The following is an 18,728-nucleotide window of genomic DNA, read 5'->3' on the forward strand; positions in this document are numbered from 1 at the left end:
GATTTATTTTAGGTCCCAAGTTTGGCAAATTTGAATGTTGCAGAATTCTTCACCTCTCTTGATTTGACTCAGAGCTCAAATTCAATTTTTATTTCAGAGTTTGAATCATTGACTTTCCTAACTTTTCCTGTATATATCCAGGTGCTATATTTGACAAAAACCTTTTCTTCACTGAACTCTTGTTCAGTAAACACTTAGTGCACTCCTGTTGAATTTTCTCACTACATGCTAAATGCAAATACTGTAATCTTTTCCTTTGTTACCAAACTGCCTCAAACAGAAGTACGTACTATATGCATGCACATTAAAAAGAAAAGCCCATGTAATAGCAATACAATTATGTCTCTTGGTTTTATGTTACTATAGAGTTAAAGGGCTGCATTAAAATAACTTTATATGTGTTTCTCACTGCTGGGCTTCTATGAATGCTTGCTTTTCAGAGATTTTTTTAAAAAGCATTCTTAAAAATTGGTGCTTCTGTTATTTGCAATGGAATTCAAAATTATTGGAAATTAATATCCAGACATTTCAAGTCTGCTGCTCTTAAGGTCATTTAGTTACACGTTTTAAAATAATGCGAATGTGGGTTTGAGGATTTATGTGCATTCATTGATCTTCATGATTTCAACGTAACTTTTTAAAATCACTTTAAAATCCTAGTGGATTCCATATGTAAGTCGTGTATTTTAAACTTCCAAACATGATGAACTTTGGAAATGGACAATAGCATGGTTCCTCTATGTTGATCTGCTTGTATTCAGGTATTTCAGTTAAACTTTCCAGTTCTACTGAGACTGGTTGGATCATATGCACAATGCACAAGCCAGATGCACAATTGTACGTGAATAGAAATAAGCAAATACTGAGTTGCCCTCCAGTATTTGTGCAGCTTCATCCCCTTCCCCCCTCTCAAACTAGGAAGTATTTTAAAGCAGCTTTAGAAGCGGAGAACTGTGGATAAGGAAAGTCAATGACTCCTCATGGAAGCTGGACAATTTTCTATTCATTCAGCAAGATTTTCAGCATGTATTGCCTAATTAATCTTTAAGGCATTCATTTCATAAAATAGCACATATCCCTTCAAGCTATATTATTGATTGTGTTACAGTGTGACTACAGCAAAAATGAATGTTTCTAAGACTTGCCTTACACTTTTTCTTATTTGCTTTGCCTGGACAGTATAATCAGCTTTCAGGAAAAAGTATGCACGAAATACATTTTGTTTTGAACTGGTTTAAGATGAATATTTTAAAACCTAAATAGATACAATGGAAATACAGCTGTGCTGCCATTGCTGAAAAATCTGGTTGGTTTAGAATCTGCTATTAAAATGATCCCACCCCTGCTTTTCAACAGAGGAAACCCTTTATCAGTTTCTTCAAATAAACACCCCGGTTTGTCAGCCAACAGATTAGCTGTTATTTTTTTTCCCTGTAATCTTTTTATTGCTTATTTCAGTTAGCTAAAACTTGAGATTTCCTTACTAAAATAACAAAAAAAAATAGTCAATTTTCCTGTAGAAAGTAATATTCCACTTACACAATAAAGGTGCATAGAGGGGAGTAACTGGCTATTTAAATCATAACCCAGCTGATTCCCCCAGCAGGAGGATTCTCCCAGCAGGAGTCACCTGACCCCTGAAAAACTAAACAAAATGAAGGGAGCTAAGTCAGGTTGAGACACAGGAGGAATTTGGGGGGGAGGTTTGAGATCGTTGCCTTGAATTCTGAAAGAAGGACCTCAGGCGAGGCTGGAAATTGAGTTGCTTGGCTGTAACTAGAATTGTGTTAGGGTTTTTGTGTTTTACCTCTTTTCAACTATATGTTGGGTGTGTAGAACCTTATCTTCTTTTGGCAGCTTTCATAAAGTTGATTTTTGTTTAAATCTTGGAGTTGACCGGTGGCCTTTTAAGACCCGCCTTAGCTTGGCTGTGGTGCAGACTTCCAAAAGTTTTGTTTGGTTTCCCTTCCTGTAGTTCAGCCCAAACCTTGGGGCAGGAAGAGGATTTCCCCTTCAACCCTCTCCTGGTTCCTCAGAGGGTTGGGGCAAAAGGAAGAAACTGGTTCATAATGAAGAGATGGTGGCTGCAGCAAAGGGCCTAATTTTTCAGTTACTACTCAACCCCAGGCCCTGGTTGCCTCATAGAAGGGATTTTTCCACCATGGGGCCCCTTCCTTATTGCGGTGTATCATATTTTGGAATTAAGGGAGAGATAGGGGCTGCCAATTGCAAAAAAATAAAATTACCAATGTTGCTTCATTAGATAATATATTCACAACAAGACAATACATATAGAGTATGTATTGTAAAATGCTACATTCCACAAACTGGCCCAATCAAAAAGGATTTGCATTTTGTGTGAGTGTGTGTGCTTTCTGAAGCTTAACATCAGCTGGAGACTGTTTCCTGATTGCTTATTTGTACCCTATAACTATCATTAAGTGGTGTACCTTATGATTCTTGATGAACGTATCTTTTCTTTTGTGTACACCGAAAGCGTATGCACCAAGACAAATTCCTTGTGTGTCCAATCACACTTGGCCAATAAAAAATTCTATCAGCTGGAGACGAGAGTTTGCACATCAATTCCACACTGCTTTGTATTTACATTTGAGCATAATTAGCACACTTTATATGTCATGTTTTATTGGCACTACTTTACTTGCCTGCAGTATCAAACAAGCAAAACACTGATGCAAACTTACCAATACATTCATCTGAATTCTTCTCCAGAACAAAGAATTTTGTTTAAAAAATAGCAAGTACAAGATGTGAGTAGTTTTCTTCTGTTTTAGCACACGCTTAACTGCTTCGTATTCCTCTCAGCAATTCTCCTGGTTAGGTTAAAATATTAGCAGCAAAGACATGCACTGGATAGCCTGGGAAAAAATTTTGAAAAAGGCACTGACTCAGAAGCTAAAAAAACAACAGTCCCAGTGCTCAGAACAACTGATACCAGCCAATGTTTGTTTCATGCTTGAAACCAAACAGCAAAACACTCCAAATTCATAATACAGCTTCTCTCCTCCAAACAATCAAAATGAATCTTTCAAGGTGAGAATATATCAGGTTTAAATGTTTTGCCCATTGCTACTTTCCAAGTTCTCATTTTAGAATTCTCCACTGTATCCATGAATGCAGGTTTCAGTTTGCTCAGCTTTGCAAAGCCAGGAGAAATCTATATAGTATCCATCCAAAGAAATCTTGGGAGTATCTGCAAATTCCAAAAATTAAAATTACTACATTCTCCAAATTTTCCTGGCATTGATAGAAAGTAGAGTGTTTTATTTTATTTTTTTTTCCAGGGATTCAACGATTTCACAAGGAAAAAAATAGAAGCTCTTATTTGGGAATACTGAAGGCTGCAATGTTTGCTCCCTTTGTAGAAGCCCCTACTCACAGATGCCTTTACAGGAGGTGTTTCTCTTTTAAGCCATGTCAGGGTTTCTTTTTAATACTCCCACATTTTCTTTGGCAGACTATGAAAAACTAATTTATTGTATACCTGAAGCAGTATTTTCCTGAAGCTTCCAAGATAGAAATTCCAATCTGTCTCCTAACGAGTTCTACACCTTCTAAAAAACATACCTGAACTTCTGGTATTTTCATTGCCCGAACTTGTTCTGACAATGCATAGTAGTTTAGATCTTTCTTCAGAGTTTCCAAAAGAGTAATGGCTTTGTATCATGAGAGCACAATGTTGCCTTTTAGACCTTCCACCATATGGAAGCCATTTATCCATGTAACTAGGAGAATATTTAACTCAACCACAGCATTCATTGGCTGATCATGAAACAGCTCTCTGATGGAATCAGTACCCTGTAGTCTGTTCCTTTACTTTCTACCATCAATATGGATATGAGTTTTAGCCAGTAGGCTTGTACAAAGAGACCCTCTTCAAAACACTGAGGGTACAGTAGCCTCTGGAAGATTTGTATGACTGCTTTCTGGGCTTCCCTACATTGTCTGCAAGGGTGTGCATGAATGAATAGTGATCTGCTCAACTTTCAACAGATGCTTGGGGGATTTCATTGCAATATGATTAGCCGTCCTTTCACAAACCTGGTTAGCCTCCAAAATAGGAAGACTACAAGAATATTCGATGCACGATGGCTCAGTGGTTAAAGCTTCTCAGCTGGAAGCTGACAGCCTGAGTTTGAGACCTGAGTGCTGCCCAATGAGGTGAGCTTCCGTTCCTGCCCCAGCTCTTGCTCACCTTGCAGTTCAAAAACATGCAGATGCGAGCAGATAAATAGGTACCACTTTTGTGGGCTGGTAACAGCATTCCATGCACTTTGGTGTATTGTCATGCTGGCCACATGACCACAGAAACTTCTTTGGACAATACTGGCTCCCTCAGGTAAGAAACAGAAATGAGCATCTCCCCCTAGAGTCGGACACAACTGGCAGGGGAAACCTTTACCTTTACTTATACAAGTATATTGAACAACATAATGCCCTTGTGGGGCCTTCTTGACTACAAATTCTGGAAGATTCTCGCTAAACCAGAAAATAAAGAAACAAAAGGATGCTTGAACTACTTCTGGTAGAAAGCAACAGGAAAAAAAAAACCCTGAATATAACCAAGTACACACCTACTCTTTGGCAATCAGGACAATGAAACACCAGTGTTTCTCTATCCATGTGGCATCAGTGGTGTGCCATCCAGAAACCTTGTGGAAGGTGACCTTCATTCTATTGAGGTAGGCAGGTTGATGGACTTTCCTTTGAACAAATAGTTTAATAAGATATTTTTGCTGAGAAAGCAAAAGAATATTTGCTTGGAATTAAATATCACGTGGTAGAACCAGGGGTGAAATCCTCCCAGTTCGGACCGGATCGGGCAATCTGGTAGTGATTGTGGCAGGTAGTTCGGAGAACCGGTAGCGATGGCGGTGCAACGCTCCACCCACCGGGTGTCGTTACTTCCTGGTTTTACTTCCTGGTTTCTCGGAAGTGCGCGGCGCGTGCACTTCCAAACCGGTAAGGAAGGTAAGTAGATTTCACCCCTGGATAGAACCAATGGGATAAGTAAGATCTTGCAGTGTTTTCGATTTTGAAGACTGAGAATGTATCAGAGTTCTTGCAGCTTGAACACTGCCATTTGAAGGCTGACCAAGGTGGGGGAATTGATTCAGTAGGTCTTAAAGCCATATAACCAGTTAGCTAAAACCTCCATTTCAGTTTGAAATTATTAAAAGTAGAATATTTTTATTTATTTATTCTAAAAGACCTCAAGGGTAGACTAATGTTTGGGAGGGGGGGCAGTAGTTGATAATGGCTACTGTCATTGAAAAGGCCTTAGCAATTTTCTATTGAGACAAGTATTGTTTGATGGGAAACATAAAACAAGACTTGTGAAGATGATCACATTTTATAGATGGCTTATCTGAAAGAAAAAGTGTTTCTTTAAATCTTTTAGTTGTACTCAATTCCCCTCCCCCTCAAGGAGAGCATCATTTTAGATTTTCGTAGGAATAATCCTGAAACATTTTGACAACAGGCTCTCAAAAAGTTAATAGTGAATAGTAAATGTCGAGGTCAGGAGAAGAAACTAATTAAAAATATGAAAAATAATATGTTTAAATAATAAATGAAATGAAATTAAGTGTACGTGCCAGCCCCATTTTTTTCTCCTACCTGCTTTTTGGATTAAGCCCCTAGGATGCCCTCAGGTGTGGATGGTTCATGATCAGAGAGGAGATATGCATCCATGCTTCATTCTCAACCATTTGCTGTTCAGAGTTTAGGATTTCAGAGAGGAGAATACTTCTCTCTGTACTTCTTCTTGTCCTATCTATATATATATATAAGCTAAATACCACTCACGCATCATCACAAAATCTCTAAAACCATAAAGCCTACAAACTTGAAATTTGTCACGTATGTTCCTCTTAGCTTCTAGGTCTGTGATGGTAAATTTATGGCATGCATGCCAAGATGGCATGCATAGCCGTATCAGTGGGCACGTCAGCTCAGCTCTGGTGCGCATGCACTCGCCAGCCAGCTGATTTTTGGGCCTTCTGGGCCCACCAAAAGTAGGGAAACAGACTGTTTCCGGAGGGCCTGGCGAGGGTGGGGAAGGCCCGTTTTTCTTTCTTACCTGGTTCCAGATCGTCTCTATGCACCTGCAGATGGCGAAAACAGCCTTTCCCACTCCCTCGGAGGCCCTCCAGAGGCCTGAAAGGGCCCATTTCCCAACTCCCAGTGGGACAGGAAGTGATGTTTTTTGCTGTCCTCAGCCTCCAGAGACTCCTAGAGAGGCTCTGGAGGCTGGGGACAGCAAAAAAATCACTTCCTGTCCCACCGGGAGTTGGGAAATGGGCCCTTTCAGGCCTCTGAGGGAGTGGGAAAGGCTGTTTTCATCCTTTCCAGATGCATAAAGATAAGGTGACCAGATTTTAACATTGGTAAAGAGGGACATTGTGGGCGTGGCTTATTTTGTGGGTGTGGCTAGCTGGTCGTGTGACTGGGTGGGCGTGGCTAGCTGGTCATGTGACCGGGTGGCCATGGCTATGTCTATAGGGTAAGGTGAACAGATTTTAACATTGGTAAGAAGGACACCATTGTGGGCGTGGCTTATTGTGTGGGCGTGGCTTGGAGGCCATGTGACTGGGTGGGCGTGGCTATCTGGTCATGTGACCGGGTGGCCATGGCTATGTGTATAGGGACTACTCAGAGGGCTGAAAAGTCATTTCTGACAGGTCCTCACACTTTTGACTGGTCCTCACACTTATGACCATCCTCACATTTATGCCCATGCAGCATTCTTAACAACCATGTCACTCATTTCACAACTGCTTCTCTTCACCATGATGACAAGATAGGGCAAAAATGTAAAATGTGAGGACAATCATAAGTTCGAGGACTGGTCAAAAGTGTGAGGACCAGTCAAAAATAACTTTTTCAGCCCTCTGAGTAGTCCATATGCATTAAAGGATTACAGCAATAGAGAGGGATGAAGGAATGGAAATTAGAGTAGGAGTGAGGGTAAGAGAGGGAGGAAGAGAGGAGGAGAAGGAGAAAGAAAGAGGAAGTAGGGAGGAGAAAAAGAGGGTGGGGGGAAGAGAAAGTAAGAAGGAAAGAAAAGAGAGAGGTGGTAGGTTTGAGGAGAAAGATTGCTGTACAATAAAAAAGATGAAAGGGAAGAAAGCCAACCCCAAGCAAATATAAAGATATTAAGATAAAGAATGAATTGTTAAACTTTAAAGAATAAAAGAGAACAAATATGAATAAATAGCAATAATTAGAAACACACATACAAACATACAATGTATTTTCTTTGAACAGAATATTTGGCTGGTTCACAAATTTAAACAGCGTTTAGTCATTTCAATTAAATTTACAATTTCTATATTTCCTTTTTGCCATATTTATTCCTCATCTATTTTTTAAAAAAACCAATATTACCCTTCATCCTCATCTCTAATCTTAATCAAATTCAATTTTTCCCTTCTATTCTATATTATACCCCTTCCCATTGTCATCTATTTTTATATCCATCCTCACATTGTTTAATTATGTAATTATGTAATACAGTTGTTTAATACAAATTCAACATTTTAATATAAATCAATTAGTTATAAAACTATCTTTTTTGTATATTAATCAATATGAACATGAATATTCCAATTATTTCCATGCAATCCAATTTCTTACAAATCAATTAATTATATTTACCAATAATAATAAACCAAATAATTTCTCCCATATATTCCTCCGAACCACAACTTAACCATTTCTGCTTTCAACACAATATACAATTAATAGTATCTCAATTATTACAATTCCCTAGTTAAATACAGCTTTTTTTCCTTTGTGTTTTAAAATCTTGAACTCTCCTCCTAAATTTCCCATTGTTTGCAGTTTTTCACCTACCTTTTTTGGGGAGGAAAAATAAAAATAAAAATAAATCTCTCTCTGCCTCATTTTGTCACGCTGCACCAAAGACCCTGGTTTCGGTTTCGTTTCTGAAGCTTAGCTAGGGGAAAAAAAAACTGCTTTACACTGATTGCCTGTAGGGCGGCCCTTTGAAGCCCCGGGCAAGAGTTTAAACAGTTTTTTTTTCTTCTAGCCATCAGCTGGGGCTCAAGAAAAATCGGGACTTTTTTGAAACTCCGCGGGACGCGGGACAAATTGCTCAAAAGCGGGACTGTCCCGCCAAAAGCGGGACGTCTGGTCACCTTAATAAAGAGGATCTGGAGCCAGGTAAGAAAGAAAAACGGGCCGACTGGGCCATCACATGCCAGAAGTGGAGGGGGGGTTGCATGCGCATGCTCAGGGCAGGGCGCATAGAATTATGGATGTGGGCATGCACGTGCGTAAACCTCCCCTGCCCCCCCCCTCCTGGCACACGATGGCAAAAAGGTTAGCCATCGCTGTTCTAGGTGCTTACTAAGAAAGGATTTTTCAAAATGACCATCAGAGCATTAGTATTTCCTATATTATTATTATTAACATGCTCTGATGCTAAGGAGTTCTACTCCCCCTCCCCACCTGAAAAGTAATCTGTTTCAAATGCAAAATACAAGCAGAGGAGAGGAGTTTCAGTTTCTGTTTTACTTTCACAGTAGCAAGCAGCTTTACTACAGAACAGTTGAGCTAAGCCACGGCCAGGCTCTTCCCTGTCTCCTTCTTGCTCACACAGCAAATACTATTTCACTTTCCAAACAGCTCTCTGATGCTAAGGAGTTCTACTCCCCCACCCCACCTAAAAATAAATCTGTTCCAAATGCAAAACAAGCAAGAGGAGAGGAGTTTCAGTTTCAGTTTTACTTTCACAGCAGCAAGCAGGGGATAGGATAGGGGAGGCTTCTATGAGGCAAGCCTGAGGGAGAGAAGGGGGATAGGATAGGATAGGATAGGATAGGATAGGATAGGATAGGATAGGATAGGATAGGATAGGATAGGATAGGATTCTGTGGGGCAAGGCTGAGGGAGAGAAGGGGATAGGATAGGGGAGGCTTCTGTGAGGCAAGGCTGACGGAGAAAAGGGGTAGGATAGGGGAGACTTCTATGGGGCAAGGCTGAGGGAGAGAAGAGGGTAGGATAGGGGAGGCTTCTGTGGGGCAAGGCTGAGGGAGAGAAGGGGATAGGATAGGGGAGGCTTCTGTGGGGCAAGGCTGAGGGAGAAAAGGGGATAGGATAGGGGAGGCTTCTGTGGGACAAAGCTGAGGGAGAAAAGGGGAGAGGAGAGGCCAATCATAACTACTTATTAATTTTCAAGCTGTGTCAATTTATCAAGCCCGATCACATAGTTTCATAGTGGAGCACAGGCATTCAGCTAGTATTACATATCAATAATGGCACGAGAAGGAAACCTCCTTAGATAATCCAGCTGGATTCATTCTTTGATATGTATTTCATGGACTGTATACACAATCATCAAGTGTAAACTTTGAGAAGTAGCTTTCTTCTCATGTGTGATGATATGTCAATTCTAGTATTTGACAGAATTAAAAAAAACCAATTCATGAGCTGAACCAGGAAGGGCTAGAATAATTAAAGCCATCATATTTTATTGTTATCTCTATAGATCTTCCAATTCAGCAAAGGAAAATTATGAATTTCTGTCAAAAATATCCTAAGCACTAGCAATTCTATAAGTACTGTCAGATGTAAATGCCTTATTCCCTAATGTGTAAATAATATATATATGGGATATCAGGGGTTAACTTATTCTTTGACTCTTAATGTATTCATAATTCACCACTCCCACTCTTGGCTCCACCCTTTGTATATATAAGGAGCCACCTTCACCAATTTCTTTGCTTCTATCTGTGAATATTCAGTGAATATAGAATGCCTATTATAATTAAAGAGAAATATATTTAAACCTCTAACTCTCATTATTATTATTGAGTCTGATCCTAAAAATATCGCAACAATCTGGTAGCAGAGGATGGTTAATTGACTCAATAAATACCTAAAAATGTCTAAGAAAGATAGGCCCAACACCAGGGCCTACAGCAAAGAAATAGAAACTGAACAAGAAATAATCAACGAATCCACAAACGCGATTTCGAGAGAATCCGAAGAATACACCACTGAAGAAGAAGAATTAATAAATGAAAATGATGGCCAGGAGGAAATCGAAATAGAAAATAACGAACTCAGGTCAGAGATACTGAAGTTATTAAAAAGCCAGAAGAATGATGAAAGCCTCATCGCGAACCTCCAAGAAATGCTGAAGAACAGCGGAGCAGCGAGAGAGAAAAACATCGCTAAAGAGAAACCCAAAGACCAAAAAACTGTGAGTGATATGACTACAGAGAAAGTCGTTATGAAAAAGAAAAAATGTGATCCCGCGCGAAATTTTGAATGGCAGCCATCTTGGTTTCAACAAGCCTCCAAAGTGAGCGAAGCAGAGCCAATCAAAATGCTCAGTTCAAAATTTCTGGCGCGAAAAACATTATCAGACAACGAAAGTGAAAAGGAGGATTCAAACTCTTCGGAAGAGCCAGAATCAGAAAATGAAGACGACTTAACGAAATCCCAAGTAAAGTCAGCAATGAAGACGCTTTTTGCTGCATTTGGGCCAAAATTAAAAATTTCCAAAGCACCAACGAAGAAGCAAGCGAACAAGCCGATACTTCAAGACCTGCACGCTCCCATCCTGACTTCGAGAACGACGACGCCCGAGCCCAGAGAGCCATGTCGATTCCGCCCTACACCGCAAACCAAAGCAAGTGCCAACGCACCCAAAAGAAAGAGAAGAACAGTCGCCGCCATCAGAACTCCTAAGACCGAGCCAGAGACCGACTTGTCTGAAGAGGAACGGAGCGAGCGAGCTACAATGGAGAGAACCTTCCACGACGACGTCAAAGAAGAAATGAACAACGCGCATGTGCGAAACTACGTAGACGGTCCGGAAAGACTTGAACTGGCCAGAGAACCGCGCAGACTCGTTGCGAGCATCCCCATGCCGTTTTGCAATTTCCTACACTTGCGAGACCACGGACTACCTCAGGTTGTAAGTAATGGACAAAATAATGTGGGTAACTTACCCAGTGACTTCCCAAAACTTAGGGTTGATGGCATTAATTTACAAGAATGGTATCAACAGCTCCAGGTTGTCTTTATGAAAGAAAATTTACTATTTTTTATCACTAGTCCCCCAAGAAGACCTTGGACTTTAAAAATAGATTGTTTACACCATAAGGCATTTTTCTTAATAATATCTAGCGTGTCTCCTGCAATGTATCATAGCATCAAACCAAATCTAACTGTTTCAGAAATAATTCAATGCATGTTTAATTTGTTTCACAGCGATAGTGTAGCTACCACCACAAGAATGTCTAAGGACTTCTTTTCTTCCAGAGTAAAACCAGGGGTTTCCATAAGTGAGCATTTAATATCTTTAAACAAAATAAGAGCTGAGCTGCATTTGAGGGGGGAAGTGATTTCAGATCAAACAATGAAAAGTGTTATTATCAACTCACTTGATTCATCATGGGATAGTTTTATGTCACACTTAGACACCATCAATCTAGGATATTTATCAATAGAAAGTCTGTCTAACAAATTGATAGCAGAAGACAATTCAAGAAAAAATCGTTATAGCAATCACACAGAACACAAATCTTTTAGGAAGGTAGCTTTCCAAGAAAAATATAATGAAACTTTTAAATGCCACAATTGTGGGTCCAGGGAACACAATAGAAGAGATTGTCCCAAAATTTCAAAGGAAAGACATAGGTCAGAATATAGGAATAAATACAATTATAGACAGTCTTCCACAGATAGACATAAATATAGAAGCCCACCAGATTACAGAGAAAGTAGAGGGGGCAGAGAAAATTCAAAAGAGAGAAAATCTGGTTCACTGAATGGACTAAATAAACAAGACAGCACTAAAACGCAACAAAATGAGAACAATAATTGGCTTATTGATTCTGGGGCAACTAATCACACCACTAATAACAAAAATATATTGTCTTCATTTACAGAAGATAAGTTTGTAATAAAGGTAGCTAATCAAGAAAAAGTTCAAGTATTAGGCAGAGGGAATGTGACCTTGCCTGGTCTAGGAAAAATAGAGGGGGTATTGTTAATACCAGAAATACCTCATAACATACTAAGTGCCATAAAACTAAGCAGAGATTCTGACATCAATATAGTTTTCTCAAAGGGAAAAGCAACTTTAGAGAAGAATAAAACAAATGTAGGCACTGTGATGATTAAAGGAGGCCTACCCTATCTGATAACAAAAGAAAGATGGTTACATAACATTGATTCAAATATGGAAGATTGTATTGAGGCAGATGATGAAAATATTAGTAACAGTGACAATGATGAATGTAAAATATCTCATGATCACACAGATACACACAATGAGAAGAAACCAAAATTAGGTAAACCAATTCATGACGAGTGTGCTCATATCTTACATAGGAAGTTAGGACATGCAAGTTTTCCTGTAGTACAAAAAATGACTGAACACGCAGAAGGTGTCAAAATAAAAAATTGTGAAAATTATTTGGAATGCTCAGTATGTAAATCTACTAAATTAAAAACTAGTCCCAGGCCAAAAAAATCCACCAGATCAACTAACAAAATTTTTGACTTAGTACACATGGACTTAGTTGGCCCATTAACTCCATCAATCACTTATAGAAAACGTTACTTCCTAACAATAGTAGACGATTACAGTCGCTATGGTTTTGTTTACACATTAAAACACAAGGATGAAACCTTTCAAAAATTTAAGGAATTTTACAAACGCATAGAAACACAACATAATATCAGAATAAAACAAATTATGACAGATAGGGGATGTGAATTCATGTCTAAAGAATTCTCCCAATGGTTAAAGGATAGAGGAATGCTACATTACACGTCTAGTCCATTTTCTGCGTTCCAGAACGGGATTGCAGAGAGAAAGAATTCCACATTACAAACCATGATTAGATGCACATTAGAGGATGCTGGTTTAGGCAAACAATTTTGGTCAGAAGCCCTACATTATTCAAATTACACTCAAAATAGAACCTGGTCCAGTATTGTGAATAAGACACCATATGAGGTGATGTATAATAGGAAACCAAAATTAGCACACATGCACATATTTGGGGTCACTGCAGACGTACACATACCCAAACAGTTGAGAAGAAAGGGAGAAAACGTATCCAGAAGACTAAGATTTATGGGATATGAAACTGGCACCAAAGGGTACAGATTCATTGATAATAATAACAAATTTATAGTTTCCAGAACAGCTGTGTTCCATGAACAGGCCAACTGGTCTAAATTACATCTTAATGAAATATTTCCAAATAAATGCAAAGATACCAAATCTCATGAGGAAGGGACAATAGAAAATCAAAATGTCAACAAAAATAAAAACAAAACCAAAACATGGACAAATAGTCAACACAAAATAAAGACAGACACATTAACAAAAAAGGAAGCAAGATATTTGCATGACTACCATAGCAAACCAGAAAGAGCTATTAGGAACAACAGAAATCAAATACCAAATAAATACAGAGATTACATAATGCATATGGATGGTGAACAAATAACACCTAATACATATGAGGAAGTATTAAAACTACCTCGTGAAGAAAAGGAAAAATGGGAACTAGCTATGAAAAAAGAGATGGAAAGTTTGCAAGGATTAAATGTATTCACACCTGCGATTGCACCTAAAGATAAAACAATTATTGGTACCAGGTGGATTTATAAAATTAAGAACCTAGAAGGAGGCAATACCTTATACAAAGCTAGATTGGTTGCACAAGGTTATGCACAAAAATATCCGGAGGACTATACTGACACATACTCCCCCACAGTAAGAACAGAGAGTGTTAAAACAGCTCTAGTAGTAGCATCCGCACTCAATCTTGATGTATTTCAATATGACATACAGACTGCGTACCTACACGCAAAACTAGATAAAGAAATATATGTAAGAGCACCTCACAGTCAATACACTAATAAAAATGAAATTTGGCTATTGAACAAGAGTTTATACGGATTAAAGCAATCTGGCAAAAGATGGTACGATTGCTTGGTAAAAGTACTTAAGACCATGGATTTCAACGCTACCACTGCTGATAACTGTTTCTTTGTCAAAAAGAGTGATGATCACATTGAATTTGTATTGATTTATGTAGATGATATTTTATATATAGGAAAACACAAAGAGAGAAGAGAAATCTTTGTAAACAAGTTAAATGAACATTTCTCGTTGAAATCTCTAGGTAAAGTAAACAAATACCTTGGTGTACAAATTAACAAAACTAGAAGGGGATTCAAACTTACTCAGAAAGATAAGATTATTGAACTTCTAAACAAATGCAATTTAAACAATGCCAAACCCTGTGACACTCCTATGCAAACTGATTTCCTTAGAAATACTGATGAATCTTCCCCTGAATTCAGGGATAATACATTTTATAGATCAGTCATAGGTTCACTTCTTTATATATCTAATTGGACCAGGCCAGATATTGCATTACCACTCAATTTATTATCAAGGCACGTTAGCAAACCAACAATGTATCACTGGGAAGCTGTCAAAAGAATTTTAAGATATCTGAAAAGTACATTAGACTTTTGCCTAGTATTAGAACCTAGTGATAATAAAGAACCAAGACTTACATGTTACGCAGATGCGGATTGGGCTGGAGATATATCATGCAGAAAAAGTACTTCTGGTTATATTTTTCTGTTAAATGACTGTCCAGTTTACTGGTACACTGGTAAACAAGAACTGGTAGCCACTTCAACCACAGAAGCGGAATATGTTTGTTTATCCAAAGCTGCAAATAACCTTGTATGGTTTAATGATTTAATTTCAGATGTTTGGAAAAAACCTGCTTTGCCTTTTGTTATGCATGAAGACAATAAAGCGGCCATTGAAATATCTAGATCCGATGCCATTGGACAAAGATCCAGGCATATAGATATAAAATTTAAGCATGTGAGACAATTGTCTCAAGATGGATTTATCAAAGCAGTGCATTGTGATACCTCTGAACAATTAGCTGACATACTGACGAAGCCTTTACCTTCTAAACAGCACAAATACTTAACTTCCAAATTGTATGTCTTATATTGTCCTGAATCTGAATGTAATTGGTGTTGTATAGCGAACCGGCATTTAGAGGGGGATTTGTCAGATGTAAATGCCTTATTCCCTAATGTGTAAATAATATATATATGGGATATCAGGGGTTAACTTATTCTTTGACTCTTAATGTATTCATAATTCACCACTCCCACTCTTGGCTCCACCCTTTGTATATATAAGGAGCCACCTTCACCATTTTCTTTGCTTCTATCTGTGAATATTCAGTGAATATAGAATGCCTATTATAATTAAAGAGAAATATATTTAAACCTCTAACTCTCATTATTATTATTGAGTCTGATCCTAAAAATATCGCAACAAGTACAAATAGTAGGCAGCCAAAATCTGTGCATTAGAAGGAACTTGAAAGTAAGACTACAGGTTTTTTTTCCCCTCTCAAATAATTTGCCTCAAAAATAGAAGACATTCTCTCTTTTTTTTCATTGAGGCTAGGGAAATGTAATAAATGGCTTTTGTTTTTGTTTATAATCTTCCATGGAGATGACTGCTTCAATTAATATTAACTTCCTTTGTGGTAAATATGGTATCATAAGATTTTGAAAGTCTAGGAAAAGGGTGCAACTGGCTGGTTAAAATCTTGAATGCTCCAAACTACATTTCCTTGTGAGCCCTGGTGGTATTGTTGATACAATAACATTACATTTCATGACTACCTGTAACATATAATTTACAGTGAAAATGTTCTTTGTCTCATAAATAATGTCCCGAATTCCTCCAAAGAGGAGTAATCACAAAAAGAGATCCCAGTGCTATAATTCAGACTTCTCCTACCTACTACATGTTGTGACTCTTCTTAAAAAACAGGATTTTGCTTCTTCCTTGTTTACTGGTTGCTCTGGGATGCTCTATTTATGTTCTGTCATGTGAAAGCTGTAATAAGATGAAGATGTACTGTCATTGTTTAAGTGTCAGCTAAATTGCAGTTCCCTTCAATGTACTGACTCATTGGAAGTAATAGGAAACAGAGGCTCTCTCCCCTTTGAAAAGTCAACATGAAAAAGGGGGCTTGATAGATAGATAATTGAAAGCCAAATTCATTTGAGACATGACTCTGAAATACTGTAGGCTTCTTTAGAACTGGTTAAGGTGAGGGATACCAAGCAGTAGGAGAGCTTTTCCATATAAATACACAGGCAGTGCTCATTGCCTATTTGTCCTCATGAAGAGGACAAATAGGAAAAAAGACTCAAAAGGTTAATCCATACTTTTTCTTCCAAATTGTTTCCTCCATTTCTTAGCTCATCTGGAGTAAAAACCATTGCATGTAGTAATGGTAATGACTGGAACTAATTTATATTTTATGAATTCAAAATAAAAGTTAATTTCATGTCCATATGTTGCTATAATTAGCTTTGTATTTATACTACTGAGAGGGAGAATCATTTTTCTGAACCGACTTAAGAACACAGCAGGAAGATGTTACCCCAAGCTTCCTTCTCCCACAGGAATCCCATTTTCCACTGGATGAAGCTGCAATCCTGTTTTCTTAAGAAACTAATTAATAAGTTTAGCTGCCTTGATCCTGTAGGGGAAGCAGAAATGTTCTAACCCTAAAGCAATTGTTCTAATAGAGTTTTGCTCATTTCATCTTGAGGATCTCTTAGAACAATTTTTTCAAATCAGGCCTAAAGAACATTAATCATCCAGATGCTGTCAAACTACAATTCTTGGCGGCTTCGGGAAGCAGAAATAAGAATGGTAGAGGTTGTATTTTGCAATTTCTGAACCATCCATCCCTGTTTTAATTATTTATCCATTGTTTTTAGTTAAAACAAATAAGTTGTTCATTTGGGTTTATTTTAATATGGTTGCACGACGGACTAAGGCACAGAGTGCCCAGATTCACACATGATGCAAAGCCAATATTAAATAAACCACACTATGCTGCAAACCTATCAATGTCTTGTAGCATATTGTATCAGAAGGGATCTTTCTATTTTTATTCTTCCACATATGGACGTCTGTTTTTCCTTCAAATAGAAATTGTTTGCAATTATGCCTTCAGGATCTTGTTGTTTGGAATGTGCCCTGTTAGCAGATATTTTTCTCCAATGGATTCCATTCATCATGACACCTTGAAATGATTCCTCCATGTTGGTGGGGATTAGATCCAGGGTAGATTTCTTTATTCTTTTTTCCGCATCTTCTGATAAATGAAATTGCCAATAAAAGGTACAAGAATTTGTTGGACCTCTGATTCTTGTCAGAGTCAGATTCTCATCCAAGACTACTAAAATCCTGCATTACGACTCTCTTTGAAAGTTTGCTCATCTGATATAGCAACATTTCTATTTTTTTAATCTATCCAGGCAGTCTTTAATAAAGACTCTCTTTTATTCTTACCCAAACACTTTCAACAGGATTTTCATGCTCCATTTCATTAACATCTGTGCAGGCATTTGCTTTATGTACAATGCAACATCCCGTCTCTTTCTATTGAGTCTGTCCCATTTAAATCAATTGGAGTCTTCCAAGACAATATTCCAATTGTGTGCTACCCTACCAAAATCAGTGATGCTTATGATATCCTATTTGTCCCCCTGTGTTTCCAGCTCTTCCTGTTCCCATGTTCCTTCCTGCTCAGTCTGCTTTCCAGATGCTAATAGATTGATGGATAATATCAAGACCTCCTACCTTTCCTCAAACAGAAGTTTGTAAAGTGTGCATGTCCCATTGACTATTTGCATCTCCTAGCCCCTTAACTTTTCAGAGTTGTACATATTGTACAGAATTTATATCGCTGACCTTCATAGTTTTTTTTATTTATTTAGACGTGGTCAACAGCAGTTTAGTATTTAGTATGTAGATATTTTAGACTTTTATAATCTTGTTAATTTTAATATTTAGATTTCTAAGCTAACATGGTACCTGCATTTATATAGCATTATACACAGAAAGCCCGCTGCATATGACCTGGTTAGCATAGACATGTGGTACAAAAAGGCAAACATGATAAATTGGGCATTGGCACATCCCCACACAAATCCCTGTATAATGATATATGAGAATGACAGTGGGAGACAGGACAACAAAACACCATCAAGGGTATAGTCAGATAAAAGGACTGCAGCCAGTAGCAGGAATGTGGGTTAGAAGATCCTCCCTAGTTTGGGAGCTATAAAGGGAACAAAGGAAAAGAAGTGCTTTTAGACTTACAACTTTCTGTTAATGTAACCTTACAATAAAGTAAAATTAGCTCATTTGGTCATATTTCCTGTCTGGTCTACCTTGTAAGGCCTGACACTTTGTTATTCATATTTATAGCCCAATGTCAAATGCAAATATTTCTCAGCCTATGATCAACAAACAGTCAAAGACTGTTCAAAGTTATGATAACGCTGAATGAATGGTGGTTATCATGGTCAGTTCTTGGAGTTCCAGTGGTCATGTGATTGCAATCTGGGTGCTTGGCAATCTGTCGCACTTACATCCAGTTGCCAAGCACCCCACAACCACATGATTGTCATTTGCAACCTTCCCTGCCAGTTTCCCCAAGAAAGTCAGTGAGGGGGCAGGCAGGAAAAATCACAAGTTGCTGGGATAAGTGTCCCATACCTGCACACTCTCATGTCGTGGTTGCCACTCAAGCACCCCACACTCTTTTCCCAACCCATACTCTGTATGTACTTTC

The sequence above is a fragment of the Pantherophis guttatus genome, chromosome 1 (genome assembly GCF_059756535.1).
Source record: "Pantherophis guttatus breed Tessera chromosome 1, ASM5975653v1, whole genome shotgun sequence".
Lineage (NCBI taxonomy): Eukaryota > Metazoa > Chordata > Lepidosauria > Squamata > Colubridae > Pantherophis > Pantherophis guttatus.